This window comes from Solanum dulcamara, chromosome 5, assembly GCF_947179165.1.
Source record: "Solanum dulcamara chromosome 5, daSolDulc1.2, whole genome shotgun sequence".
NCBI classification, from domain to species: Eukaryota; Viridiplantae; Streptophyta; class Magnoliopsida; order Solanales; family Solanaceae; genus Solanum; species Solanum dulcamara.
In genome coordinates this window covers 62231322-62243816 of record NC_077241.1, presented here as the reverse complement: position 1 = coordinate 62243816, position 12495 = coordinate 62231322, and positions in this window count along the sequence as shown.

The following is a 12495-nucleotide window of genomic DNA, read 5'->3' as shown; positions in this document are numbered from 1 at the left end:
TTTTAATGAGGGGTATTTGTGTCCTTTTTCAAGTTCGATTCAATGAACCTAGACACAATTATGGTTAAGTTCAAGCCTATATCTATCCAATCCTTTGAAATTTCCCTCATTCTAAATCATTCTTCTAAATTCTCCTAAGTCAAGAACTAAATTCTCTCAAGGATTCTTCTCCAAATTTCAAGTAAAGGGTTTAGATTTTCTTCAAAGTTTCTTCTCAATACTAAGTGATTTCAATCTAGGTATGTGAGGATTGATCCATGGGTTCCTTTAATCCATGGAGTCCCAAGGTTTTTCTCAAGTTTTCTTTAATTTTCAATTGATTAGGAACACTAGTTTTGATGAATTGCATTGGGATGTTTCAATTTTGTTTTGATTATTATCAATGATTATTCTAAGCATGTATTTATATGAATTGCATGATTTAAAGTTGAATTATGAATGCCCATGCATAAAGCTATTTCCAAGTTATGACTATGAAGTTAAAGATGATTTTCACAAGTTGATTATAAGTTCAATGATTTTCAAGGAAAGTTTTCATGATTTAAAGTTGATATTATGATTTAATGATGAAAGTTACGATGATGATCAAGTATGATCAAAGATAGTTATTATGGTTTGATAAGTACAATTCTCACACAATAATGTTTAAATATGGCGATAAGGACAATTCTCACCAAAGTTATGGATTCCTATGAATCACCAAAGTTAATGAGCTACTCTTATTATGTTTTATAAAGATAGATTGATAGGTAGTTACTATTTTTCCTTATAATGTTATGATCATGTTTTATGAATTTCGTTGGGATATTGACTAAGCACCGAGAGGACTTCTAAGTGGGGTTTGGTCCGGTAACGCAATTAGTTACCCAAGAGAATCCTAGTAGCAACCTGAAGTCCCAAACTACTTGCCCACATAGGATTGCCTTCATGGCCTACCTAGGTGATCTACATATAGCACAGATGAGTTGAGTTGAGCTCCATGACAGAGTATACCCTGGCAAGATAGTCTCCCCCTTCTCGATGAGGGTTACATCGGATTCCATGTTATAGCTCGCATGATCTTAAGATGTCAGTTAAAGGTTTTATCCCACACAAGTTGAAGGTTAAGCTATGAGTTTTACAATAAAGTTTTATGATATGCATTGACCATGAGTTTTCATATGTTTTCAAATGCTTTTAAGCCTTACTCATGTTCATTATGATTGGTCATGCATCTTATGGCATATTGTTCATTTTCCTTTACTTGTTCATGCATATCTCACATACTTAGTACCTTCTATGTACTAACGCATGTTTTGCCTACATTGTTTCATAATGTAGGGACGAACGACACTTACGATCATCCTATTTGTGGCTAGCGTGCCCTAGATATCAAAGAGTTGGTGAGTCCTCACTACATCGAGGACATGACTTTTCTTTCGCATTGTTTACTTTACTTTTATTTACTTGATTCGGGTGAGCTAGGAGCTTGTCTTAAACCCCCTTCAAAGACTAGACTAGAGGCATATTTAGACACTATGTGATGTAGTCCGAATGGACATCAATTGAATTTTCTATCCTATAGACCCATTGTCACGCCCCGGGAGGGTACCCTAGACGTGACCGACACTCGAAAGCCATTTCTGGCCTTCAAACGAACCACCTGATTCAGTCACACTATCATTCAATCGCATTCACTCAAAGGAGGGTTCAATCATAACAACTCATCAAGTAAATATAACAAGACTTCTAAAAAGTAGCAACCCAACCTGCCCACACTCTAGTCTATGAAGCCTCTATCAAAGTCTAGAAGGTGCCAATGACAAGCCCATGGCTACCAACAACAAACAAAGGAAACGACAACAAAGCTATACAAGAAAGCTCAATATCCTTCGGAAACTAGGAGGACTCACCAACTGGCTGGAAGTGTATGTGGATCTTCAACGGAGCACCGGTTGATGATCTCTAGTACCTGTCTCTGCATCATGAAACGATGTAGGCCAAATGGCATCAGTACATGGAATGTACGTGTATGTAAAATAGCCAGATGAAACAACATCAAACAAACATCAATATCAACTCAAGGACTCAACTCATACATACATGACAACTCACTCAAATGTCCTAAGTCTAACGAGAATAGTTTGAACGAGACTAACTCTTAGGCATATAGCAACTCACTCCAATGCCCTAAGTCTAACAAGAAATAGTTTAGACAGGACAAACTCATAAGCCACTCAACTCAACTGACTCGGAGCACTATCAAGACCTAAATAGGAGTTTCTCTTATCCGACAACCATCACTTATGAGCCAGTGATAGTACAACAATCAGACGTCGTTGCCACGTCCGTCCATACCTTGCCAGGGTATGAACGCCTCTCTAATCATGGATACCATCGATTAGTCAATTCCTATCATTTTAGGACAATAAAATGGGAAACATCCGACTTTAACGGTTCGATCCCACGGGAAGCATCTGACTTTAACGGTTCCATCCCTACCTACGTTGGCGGCGTAGTTTCTGGGGTTCGAGTATGGACTGTACTCTCACCCACCTCGGTGCTCGATACTCCTTCCATGACTCTATGCTCATAAAACTCCTCCAATCATCTCAAACAAGCCCTCACGGCTAGTTTCATGTGGTACATTGCCATCTCATCAACTCGGTTTTCATTTCAACTCAATTAAGTCATAATGGCAAGTCTCATTTAGGACCTTGTCCACTCGTCAATTCCATCCTCAAATCAACTCAATCAAGCCTTATTTAGATAAGCATTTATGACATCTCCTCAATACTCATCACAACTCTATGACTTTAGCTCAACAATTCAAGTAGAACAACACATTTAAGGAAATTGACTTAAGCAACATAATCACATGGCTAAAGAGATCAACAAAATATAATAACAAGTCATCTTTATCAACTCATACTAACATTAGGGTTTTAGGAACTTCTTAGCTCAACAACATCAACACGTATATCATCAAATAAATAGGGAACAAAACTCATTCAAGCATAAACCCTACCAAGAAACTCTATTTTTATGGACATCTAACCTCAAAGCAAGAGTAGGGCACATGGGTGGACTCAACCCATGTTTTGGATAGCCTTACATACCTTAGCGAAGACTTGGAGAAAACCTTGATGTTGGGTCTTCAATGGAGGACTCAAATCTTGAAGTTCTTGGAACTCTTCTTGTTGAAAATAGAGAAGAAGAAGAGAGAGAGAGGAACTCCTAGGGCTTTTTAGAGAGAGAGTGGGGGCTGAAAAAAATGATCTCAAAATAGTATAGGGTGATACATATATAATTTGGGTAAGTTCCCAAATTGCCCCTTCTCAAAAATTCTGAAAAATAGGCAAAAATGCACCTGGCGCGATAGTGGCGCATCGCGCTATTGCAGCACCAGGCTGATTACGCCTTAAACCTGCACATCTCGTAGTGGCGCGCCGCGCCAAGGACCAAACTATTGAGGCACATTCTTGGCGCGATAGTGGCGCGTCGCGCCCTTACGGCCCTAAGGCCAATATTTTCTGGGTTCTGGAAATTGGCTTGAAAAACCCTCCATACCTTATAGTGGCGCGCCGCGCTAGAGCCCATACTACTGAGGCATGTTTCTGGCGCGATAGTGGCGCATCGCGCCACTGCGGCGCCAAGCCCAGTTTTCCAGCAATTGCAACCCAGGCTTGAAAATCTCTGTTGTGCTAGTTCATCTTAGGATCGCCATATGTTTCGACTCCGAACTTCAAAAATTACATTCTTGGTGACATTGGAAAGAAGACTCGATGAACTTTAATTTGATGGGTCGTGGGCCGCCCAGATTGTCTCCTTTTAAAATATAGGGTTGTTAGAAGTCAACCTCTTATGCGAACTCCTCCTCAAACTTAGCCACGACGAATCTTTTGGATTTGATTTGGTCCTAGGGGTCCTTCATGACCCCACATCACCTCTAACGCTGCTAAATTTCTCAACGACTCGTCTTACTCATGCAAATGCTCCACAATGAGGTGATTATGATCTTGTTATTTTGATATAAAGTTTGAAGTAGTGTTTAGTAATCACAATATGACTGGTTTAATTAAGACGTATTTGATAGAAGAAACATGACTAAAATACTAGAGCTTGATATATGGCAAAAGATGAATTAACTAAAATTTGAGTGTTAGATTTAGAGTGTGGATGAATTATCTTATAACTTGTTAAGGATTTAATGGTTTATGAAATGAATCATAGTAGGCATGATTGGGTTTCTACCGTTAACTTGTTTGACGTTTCTTGATATGATAATGTCGAATAATCTTGACAATCGATGGTGTTTAATTAGAGTTAGAATTTTACTAGTTGCATGTATGTATTGTGAGTCGATAAAGCATTTTGATTGGTTTTCCAATATAGTCTATTGTTGGTATTTGTTGGCTTGACAATGCTTGTATGAATAAGTCGTTAAATTATTGAAGCCTATTTTTAAATGATTTGAAATTGTGGTGCACACATGTGATATTCATTGTGTACTTGTTGGTATTATCTTGAGAGATAACTAAATTGTAATGTCCCATGTCATGACAAATTACTTTTATATGTTAAATAACTATTTTCTCTTTTTTATTAGCATTATCATGCTTATTATGTGTTGCGGGGATGGTTGACATGATTTCCAATGCGATCGAGTGAGATTTTAGTAGTTTTGAGCCTTCTGAGTTGAGCTATACTGATTTTGGCCGACTTTGGTCAATATTTCATAATTCGAGCATTGAATGGTGATTATGTCAGTTCCGCTGAGTTCATAACATCGAGTTTAGTTTAGTAGGATGGTTGATTAAAGTCCTGAGACCTTATGTTGTGATTTGAGTGTTTAGGCAAAATTTTTAGATTTTAGCCTAAAAAGGACTCTCGAAGAGGTAATTCTGTCATAACAATATGGGTATGAGATTATGTTTATCAAATAAAATTCTGTTTTTCCCTTTTCAGTTTCAATGAGATTGATTCTAACCTTTGCAATATAGGTATCATTGCAACCCTTTTGATGAGTTCTTTCCATTTTGATAGTTGAGAATCGTTCTGGGGCTGGGGATAAAGAAAAGCATTGGTTGAGTGATTTCAAGTGAAGATTCGTCACTCGAGATTGGTTTGACTTATCTTTCTTTCAGACTGAGTTAGGTAGTTAACCATGCTTATAAACTAGACTATGCAATAGGATAGTAGCATAAAGTGAGATATTAAAAATTATTGAGTATATGTATTTCATCCGTGGGGGCTTATTATTGTTATTTCACCCATATGGGGTGCTTAATTGGTTACTTTCACCCGTGTAGAGATTTATTTGTGTCGTTTTGCCCGTGTGATGCCCTTTTATGATATTATTTACTTTGAGAGTATGTTTTCCATGTGATTGCTCGAGAGAGAGGGGTTTTAGTTGATTATTCTAGCATGTTTGACTTCAAATAACTGAGTTAAGGACTCGAGATGATATTACCATTTCTTAAAAAGGATAGGAACGCAATTCAAATGATAAATTCATCTTTCAAAGGAATTCTTCCACTATTTTTGTCATGTATGATGTATACCATGCTTTACTGAGTTTGGGATGGGGGGGGGGTTGAAATCTTTTAGGCTTATGTTGAATTGATTATGCCTTCATGTTGTATTTTTCATGAGCATTCATCCTCATTTATCCTTATTATTGTTCATGAAAATTTGAGAACGTGAAAGTACTATTCTGAGGAAGAAAGTGAAACACCTTATAAACCCTTGATCACGAGTTAGGTGGCAACCAAATGAGCTACTGAGATTATGAGATTTTGGTATATGAATTGTGAGTCCCTCATGGGTCCTTGTCTTGAAAGCTAAAGCTTGGTGAGGTATATACTACTAGTTGTGCGACAACCTTACTTCCACCACATCATTCTATCATTGCATTACATTGAATTGGCTAGTCTTGTCTGTTTGTGTAATTAGCTTCTCGATATGAGAATTTGTGGTAGCTTTACTTATTTACTTTACTCATACTGTTATATACACAATTACAGTATTGATATCGATATGGAATATTTTTGTATGCAGGTGTAAGCATTGCATAGTTTGTTTTATAAGTATTTGGTTATCTTCTTTATACTCAATCAGTCAAGCTTACTGAGTATATGTGAATTGTACTCACTCCTACTTCTGTACCCTTTTTTCTGTAGATTCTAATTCGGGTGTTTCTCGTGGCGTTTGATCGAATCTTGCGGATCGAGTTATTTTTGAAGCTATGGTGAGATCCTATATTTCGGATCGCCATTAGACTCTATCTATCATTTACATTCTTTAATTTATTTAAAAGACTTAAAATGTATTTGAGATTCAAGTGATGTAGTAGATGCTCTTTATTGCTTATGATATCAAGTTTTGAGATTATTTCATTGTGTGCATTCGTTTTACTGATTTAAGGCCTGAATTTCTTCTAGAAGTCTAATATGGTAGTTCATCTTCTCTTTTGTAATATCTTTTTTTCGAATTACACATTGAATTTGGGGTGGAGTGTATGCCAACATGACCTCAACTTTTGAATCGTGACATAAACATACAACATATTGAGTTATGTTGAGAGAATTAAGAATATATATACTATTCTGATAATGAGTAGATCAAGTCGGATGTGAGCTTACAGACGAGCGGTTATGTGACGGATCAAATTCCACATTGATACTATATGTGGACACCTATGATTCCTTGTAGGTAATGGCTAGTTGGGCAAGATTGAAGTCCTTTTAGCACGTGTTTAAAGATAGTGACAATGTGAGTGCGCTATGTTGTACATAGTGGGACTGATGAGATATTGATGCTATACAATGGGGATAAGTATGGTTATAATTTCATGATTATGTGTGACTGTATAATTGAAGTTGGTGATGATCATTATCTATGTATTGGTGAATTGTATGTCCAATGATCTTTTGATATTGATATGTCGAAAATGTGGTTATATGTATATGTTGTTTTTAATTGTTGGATAATTGACAGGAGGGTGTATGAGTAATCATGATGGTCTCAGTTATTAGTAACTGTATTGGTAATCCTTGTAACTGTTATGAATGAAAAGAAATGCTAATAACACGTCTAGAGACTGATCTAAGGGCATAGAAAGATAAATCTAATCATCTGTGAATTGTTAGAAGGATAGTGAAATATGATTTAGTGATGTAAAGCTATTGTATTATGATATAGGTTGATTTCGTTGACTTTGTGATGTGTTGCGTAAAACTAATCTTAGTCCGTAAATAATGCTATCAGTATGTGAAGTGTACTAATACTATTCTTGCTATACTCTTTTGAGGTGTAGGTGAGTTTCAGGTTGTTGAAGTGTTAGTTCAAGTAACGAGCATTCATCAGCTTCTACGCATTTTCTCCTCAGATGGAAGTTGTGTCTTTTAGTTCCTTGTCATTACTCTATATTAGAAGCTCTTGTACATGTTTAAACTAGGTTTCAGGGGAATATTCGATTGTAAGGACTAAATATGAATTTGAGTCTTTTGATTTAGTTTATGATTATTATGAACAGGTTCCTTCTAAAATTATCTTTTAAAAAGGAGATGGATGGTAAGAATTTTCATATCGAATTAGAATCGAGTAGGTGTTGGGTTTTAAAGGTGTGACTGTAAAATGAAAGGTTGTGACTTGTTGTGACCTTTACGAAGGGTTGTGACCTTTTCGAAAGGATTGTGTCTTTTTCAAAAGGGTTGTGACATTTCTGAAAGGTTGTCTCTTTATCAAAGGGTTGTGACCTTTTTGAAAGGTTGTCTCTTTTTTCAAAGGGTTGTGACCTCTCTGATAAGACACAATTTGCACATTTTTATACTAATCTTTGTTGGTTATAAATAGAGGGGTTTTCTCCCTCAATTTTCTCTATTAAATTTCTCCTTATTCAACATATATTTTTTTTACAAACAAAGTTGAGTCTTTGTGCGATTTCGTTGCTGACTTTTAAGTTCACTGAAATTATCGAAGTTTGAGGTACCGATAATACTTTAATAGTTTATCCGATTTATCCTGATAGAAAATAATTCATAACCCCAGATTTAATAAGGAAATTAAATTTCTTAAGGACATACAATGAATTTTGTGGATTCGAATACTGTCTTTTCTTATTATCTTAAAAGTATTTCTTGTTTTACTATATTGAATACGGGACAACAATAGCTACCGGCACTTCATTGTTCTCCTTTCCAATTTTATGTTGAGAGTCCTTACCAAACTTTAGTAGAGATGAGAGAGATATTTCCTCTTCCCCACAAGTGCACTACGCACAGTACTACTATCATCTTTCTAATTCAATTCATCCTCTTCTGTATACAATTATGAGATTCTATATATTCTGCATTTTACCTCCTGATTCTTTTATTGACAGTTCTGTCCTACTGGACCATCTTAATTTCTTGATACATTGAAGAGCTATAAATTAATTCATTGTCACTTTTTCATACTATTACTATCATGTTTCTGTTCAATTTCTTGCTTATAGAAATTCAATTCAATTGCTAATATATATAAGTTGAGTGACACTTTAAAATTCACCAATTCCTAGATAATCAAAGCATAATCTGGCTAGTTTGTACTCCCTCTGTTTTCTTTTACTTTTCAAAAATTTCCTAATTTGATTTTTTTTTTAATTATCAAGTTTGACAAAATAAGAAAATACAATTTTTTTTTATCTATTATACCCTCAATTTATTGAAAGAGTTAATATCTTTGATATCAAAATGTTTTAGAATTTGGATTATGACTCTAGTGATAAATAAGAGTAAAATAATAAACTCACCATATTAATAATTAATTTTTTAATATATGTGTCAAGTCAAAAATTAACAAATAAAAGGGGACGGAGAGAGTGCTTGGAATGGTCAAAAGTTTTCATAATTAAATAGGACCATTTGTATCACCAAAAGTGTGCATGGCTAAGACTAAAGGATTCAACCTTTCACTAATGCTAGCTCCCCCTAATTTTTAAACTGTATTCTCTAAAAGCTAGATTTCCGTTGAATTCCCTTTAGATCTAATTAAAGAGGTCGTGTGATGAATAATGACTCAACTATATTAACATCCAATCAGAAACAATCAATGTTGTTACACTACAAATATTTTTTGGATTAGCTAGTTATTCTCTCTGCCATGTATATTAAAAATATTTATTTTAAAATAATTATATGTTAATGAAATACTTTTTTCATATTAGTTATCAGGTTTATCTTTTACATGCTTCTTAAAAAATAAAAAATAAAATATCTTTTTATTAATTTATCCTTATCTTTTTATCATAAACTCTTATTGATAATTTAACCGTTGTAACTTTAACCAACAGTCACTTGTTGATGTCTTCAAATTTAGTATTTCTATGTTATGTAAACGATACTGTATACTTTTAGAAACAAATCATACTAAGAGTAAAATGAGAATAAATAAATAATTTTATCTTAATTTTGTAACATGACAAATATTTTGAAATAAATATTTTTAGTAATTTTGATAACGAATATAAGCTGGACGAAATATTCATATCGGATAAACAAAGTTATTTCTATCTATCCCTCTTTTGACAAAATCTGTACAAGACTAAAGTTAACAATAACTTTTTTGAACTATTCAAATTTACAATATTTATACATTGTGATTAATATTATCTACTTTTACAAATAATTACTCCCTCGTTTCCTTTTACTAGTTATATTTGGATTTGATACATTCATTTAAGAAAATAATAATTGAAATAATTATTTTACCACACTATTCGTATTAATGTATATTTGGCATTATGTCTTGGAAAATAATTTGGAGAATAAGTGATTAATGTTAAGAATAAAACATGAAAAAATAATTAATTTTCCAGATATGTTAAACTAGGGTGACATAATGGGTAAAATTTATGAGTGTCCACTCGATTCAATCTATTTTAAATGGATTGGTTATCCAATCATTTAAAAGTAAGTCAAATATGGATCAACCCATATTATTCATCATAAAATATGGATAACCCATTGGTGTCCACCAATTGCGCACTCCTTATAAAGTATGTAGGGAAAAGGGTGATAAGAAAGTTTTAAAACTAACAAAAAGTGACACGAGTCTTAATCATTGATTAAATATAATAATTTTAAGATTACTGATAATGACACTAATTTTAAAACCCTAAAATTTTATTGTTTACACAAAGTCCCTATCTTCTCTTCCCCAGCCCTCCCCCTCCCACTCCCACTTTTTGTTATCATTGTGGTCCTCATCTCTTCTTCTATCGTCGTGGTCACCACAACCTCCACCTCTTACTCCTCCACCACCTATTTCTCTTTCCCTCCATCACCACCACTTCCTCCTCTTCTTCCTCATCCACCATTACTATTTCCTTTTTTTCTTCCTCGTCCACCATCACTGCCACTACCATCACTGTCGTTGTAACTACCACCACCTCCTTCGTTGTTACCACCAACACCTCCTCCGCTACTACAACTAAAGCTCCTCCTTCACCTCATTTTCTATTAGAAAATTAAATAACTGTTAAAGTTATTGCAATAACTATTTTAATGATCCCTTCGATCATTATGAAAAGATGGTCAAAAGATTTGGGCTAAAATCTTTTTGTGTGGTAACTTAAAATTTTCAGCTTAGACCAGTCTCACAGACAAAATCTGCGTAAAAAGAGGTCTAGGAAAATTCGGGAAAGGAATGGGGTTAATGCCTAATTGTGAATTGAATTTTCTATTAGCTGGGCATTAAGAATTCCGTAGGATTTTTTAGAATTGAAATTGGGTAAGTAGAAATTCCGATATTGAACTTGGCGTAAATGGGTTAATTTAGGACATCAAGGTTCGAGGATGTGTTGCAAAATGAGGTATTTTGGGAAGATTTTCAAGTTTCTCTCTCTGTGCAAGCCGCTATAACGAGTGAGATCCCTCTATGGAGGTGCCACTATATCGAGATTAGTTGGGATTTTATGTAGAAAAGTCTCAAAACCGCTCACTCTGCAAACTCATTTTGGAGAAGTGCAGAGGCGACCTATAGCGTTTTTCATCTATTTTCAATTGTTTCATTAGGTAAATGGATGGAATCTTAAGTGACTATCTTAACTGGAGCATACGCAATTGAGATGGCCAAAACAGATTCCTCGAGACTCGAGACCCAAACTGATCTCAAACAAGATGAGTTTCAATCAATGATTTTATGCAAACTATTAATCTTTCCTAAGTCCCTAAATATTAGTCTTAAATAAGAATTTTTTCTTGTAGTGATGATATAGACTAAACCATAACATACAGTCATAGGTAATCAAATAGGTTCATGGCATGAAATCTATCAACACTAAGTCATTCACATTCACTCTTTTATTTCATGATTCACATTATTCAAGTTATTCACAAGGAATAATTAGCATAAACCCACACAATTATTGGTATAATCACATCCCTCTATACACATCAATAACTCATAACCCACAGGTCTCAAGATCTCGTAACAACCCAACAATAATCTACATTTAATCCTGCAAGGTTCATTGACCTTCTAAATAATTTTCACCAATGTTAACATTCAAATACTGGACCTTTATCACAAATCAAATAATAATAATGACTCACATCATATATTTCCACTCTAAACAACAATGGACAACCATTTAACCATCCAGACTTCGTGTCCGAAGGCCTAAGCATAAAATATTCCATCAATCTACTTCATATTAAGTAATGGAAATAAATTTATAAGTACTAAATTGAGAAAATCTAGACTACCTGGGCGCCAATCAATTGCAGAAGGGTTAAAACACAATTCTTGACTCATGAAGGAAAAATCTTTGGAGACGGACCTGAAATTCATGGGTTGTAGCCTTCTTTGCGTTAGGAATCTCTTCTTCCCTTCTCTCCAAGCCTAGAACAGCTTCTTGGGGGTTTCTAGGGTAACTCTCATGTATTTTCGAACTTACGGGAAGAAAAAGATAATAAAAAGATGCCCTCTTTAGCTTTTGGCCCATCGGTTCTCGCTCTAGCGGCCTAAATCCTGCTCTGGAGGCCCTGCACGGATAGGACTCAGTAAAATGAGCAGAACCTTTTACTCCAAACTCCAAATAAGGAAAATTTGGTGGCGTTGGAAAGAAGACTCAGAGAACTTTAATTTGATCGATCATGGGCCACTTAATTCTTTATAGGCTGAGAGTTCTAGTCGTTTGAAGTTGACCCTAGTTTGAACTCAAGTCCAAAAGTAAATCGTAAAGACACTTTCAACTCAACTTTGAGATAAGAGCATAGTACGACCTTAATTCATAACTAGTGCACTCGCATACTAAGAAACTGATCCTAGTCTTATGATGAAAGAGATTCGTATACCTTTAGCGCATATATTTTTAGTAATGACGGCCTAGGTCGTTACAATAGATACCAATTTACCCTTCGTTCATCCCTGAGCGACAACACAGAGGAGAGGGCACAAACGATCTAAGAGTCTTTCGAAATCAAGGATGAGACACATTACGACTTAGGAAAAATCACATCCTAGACAAAC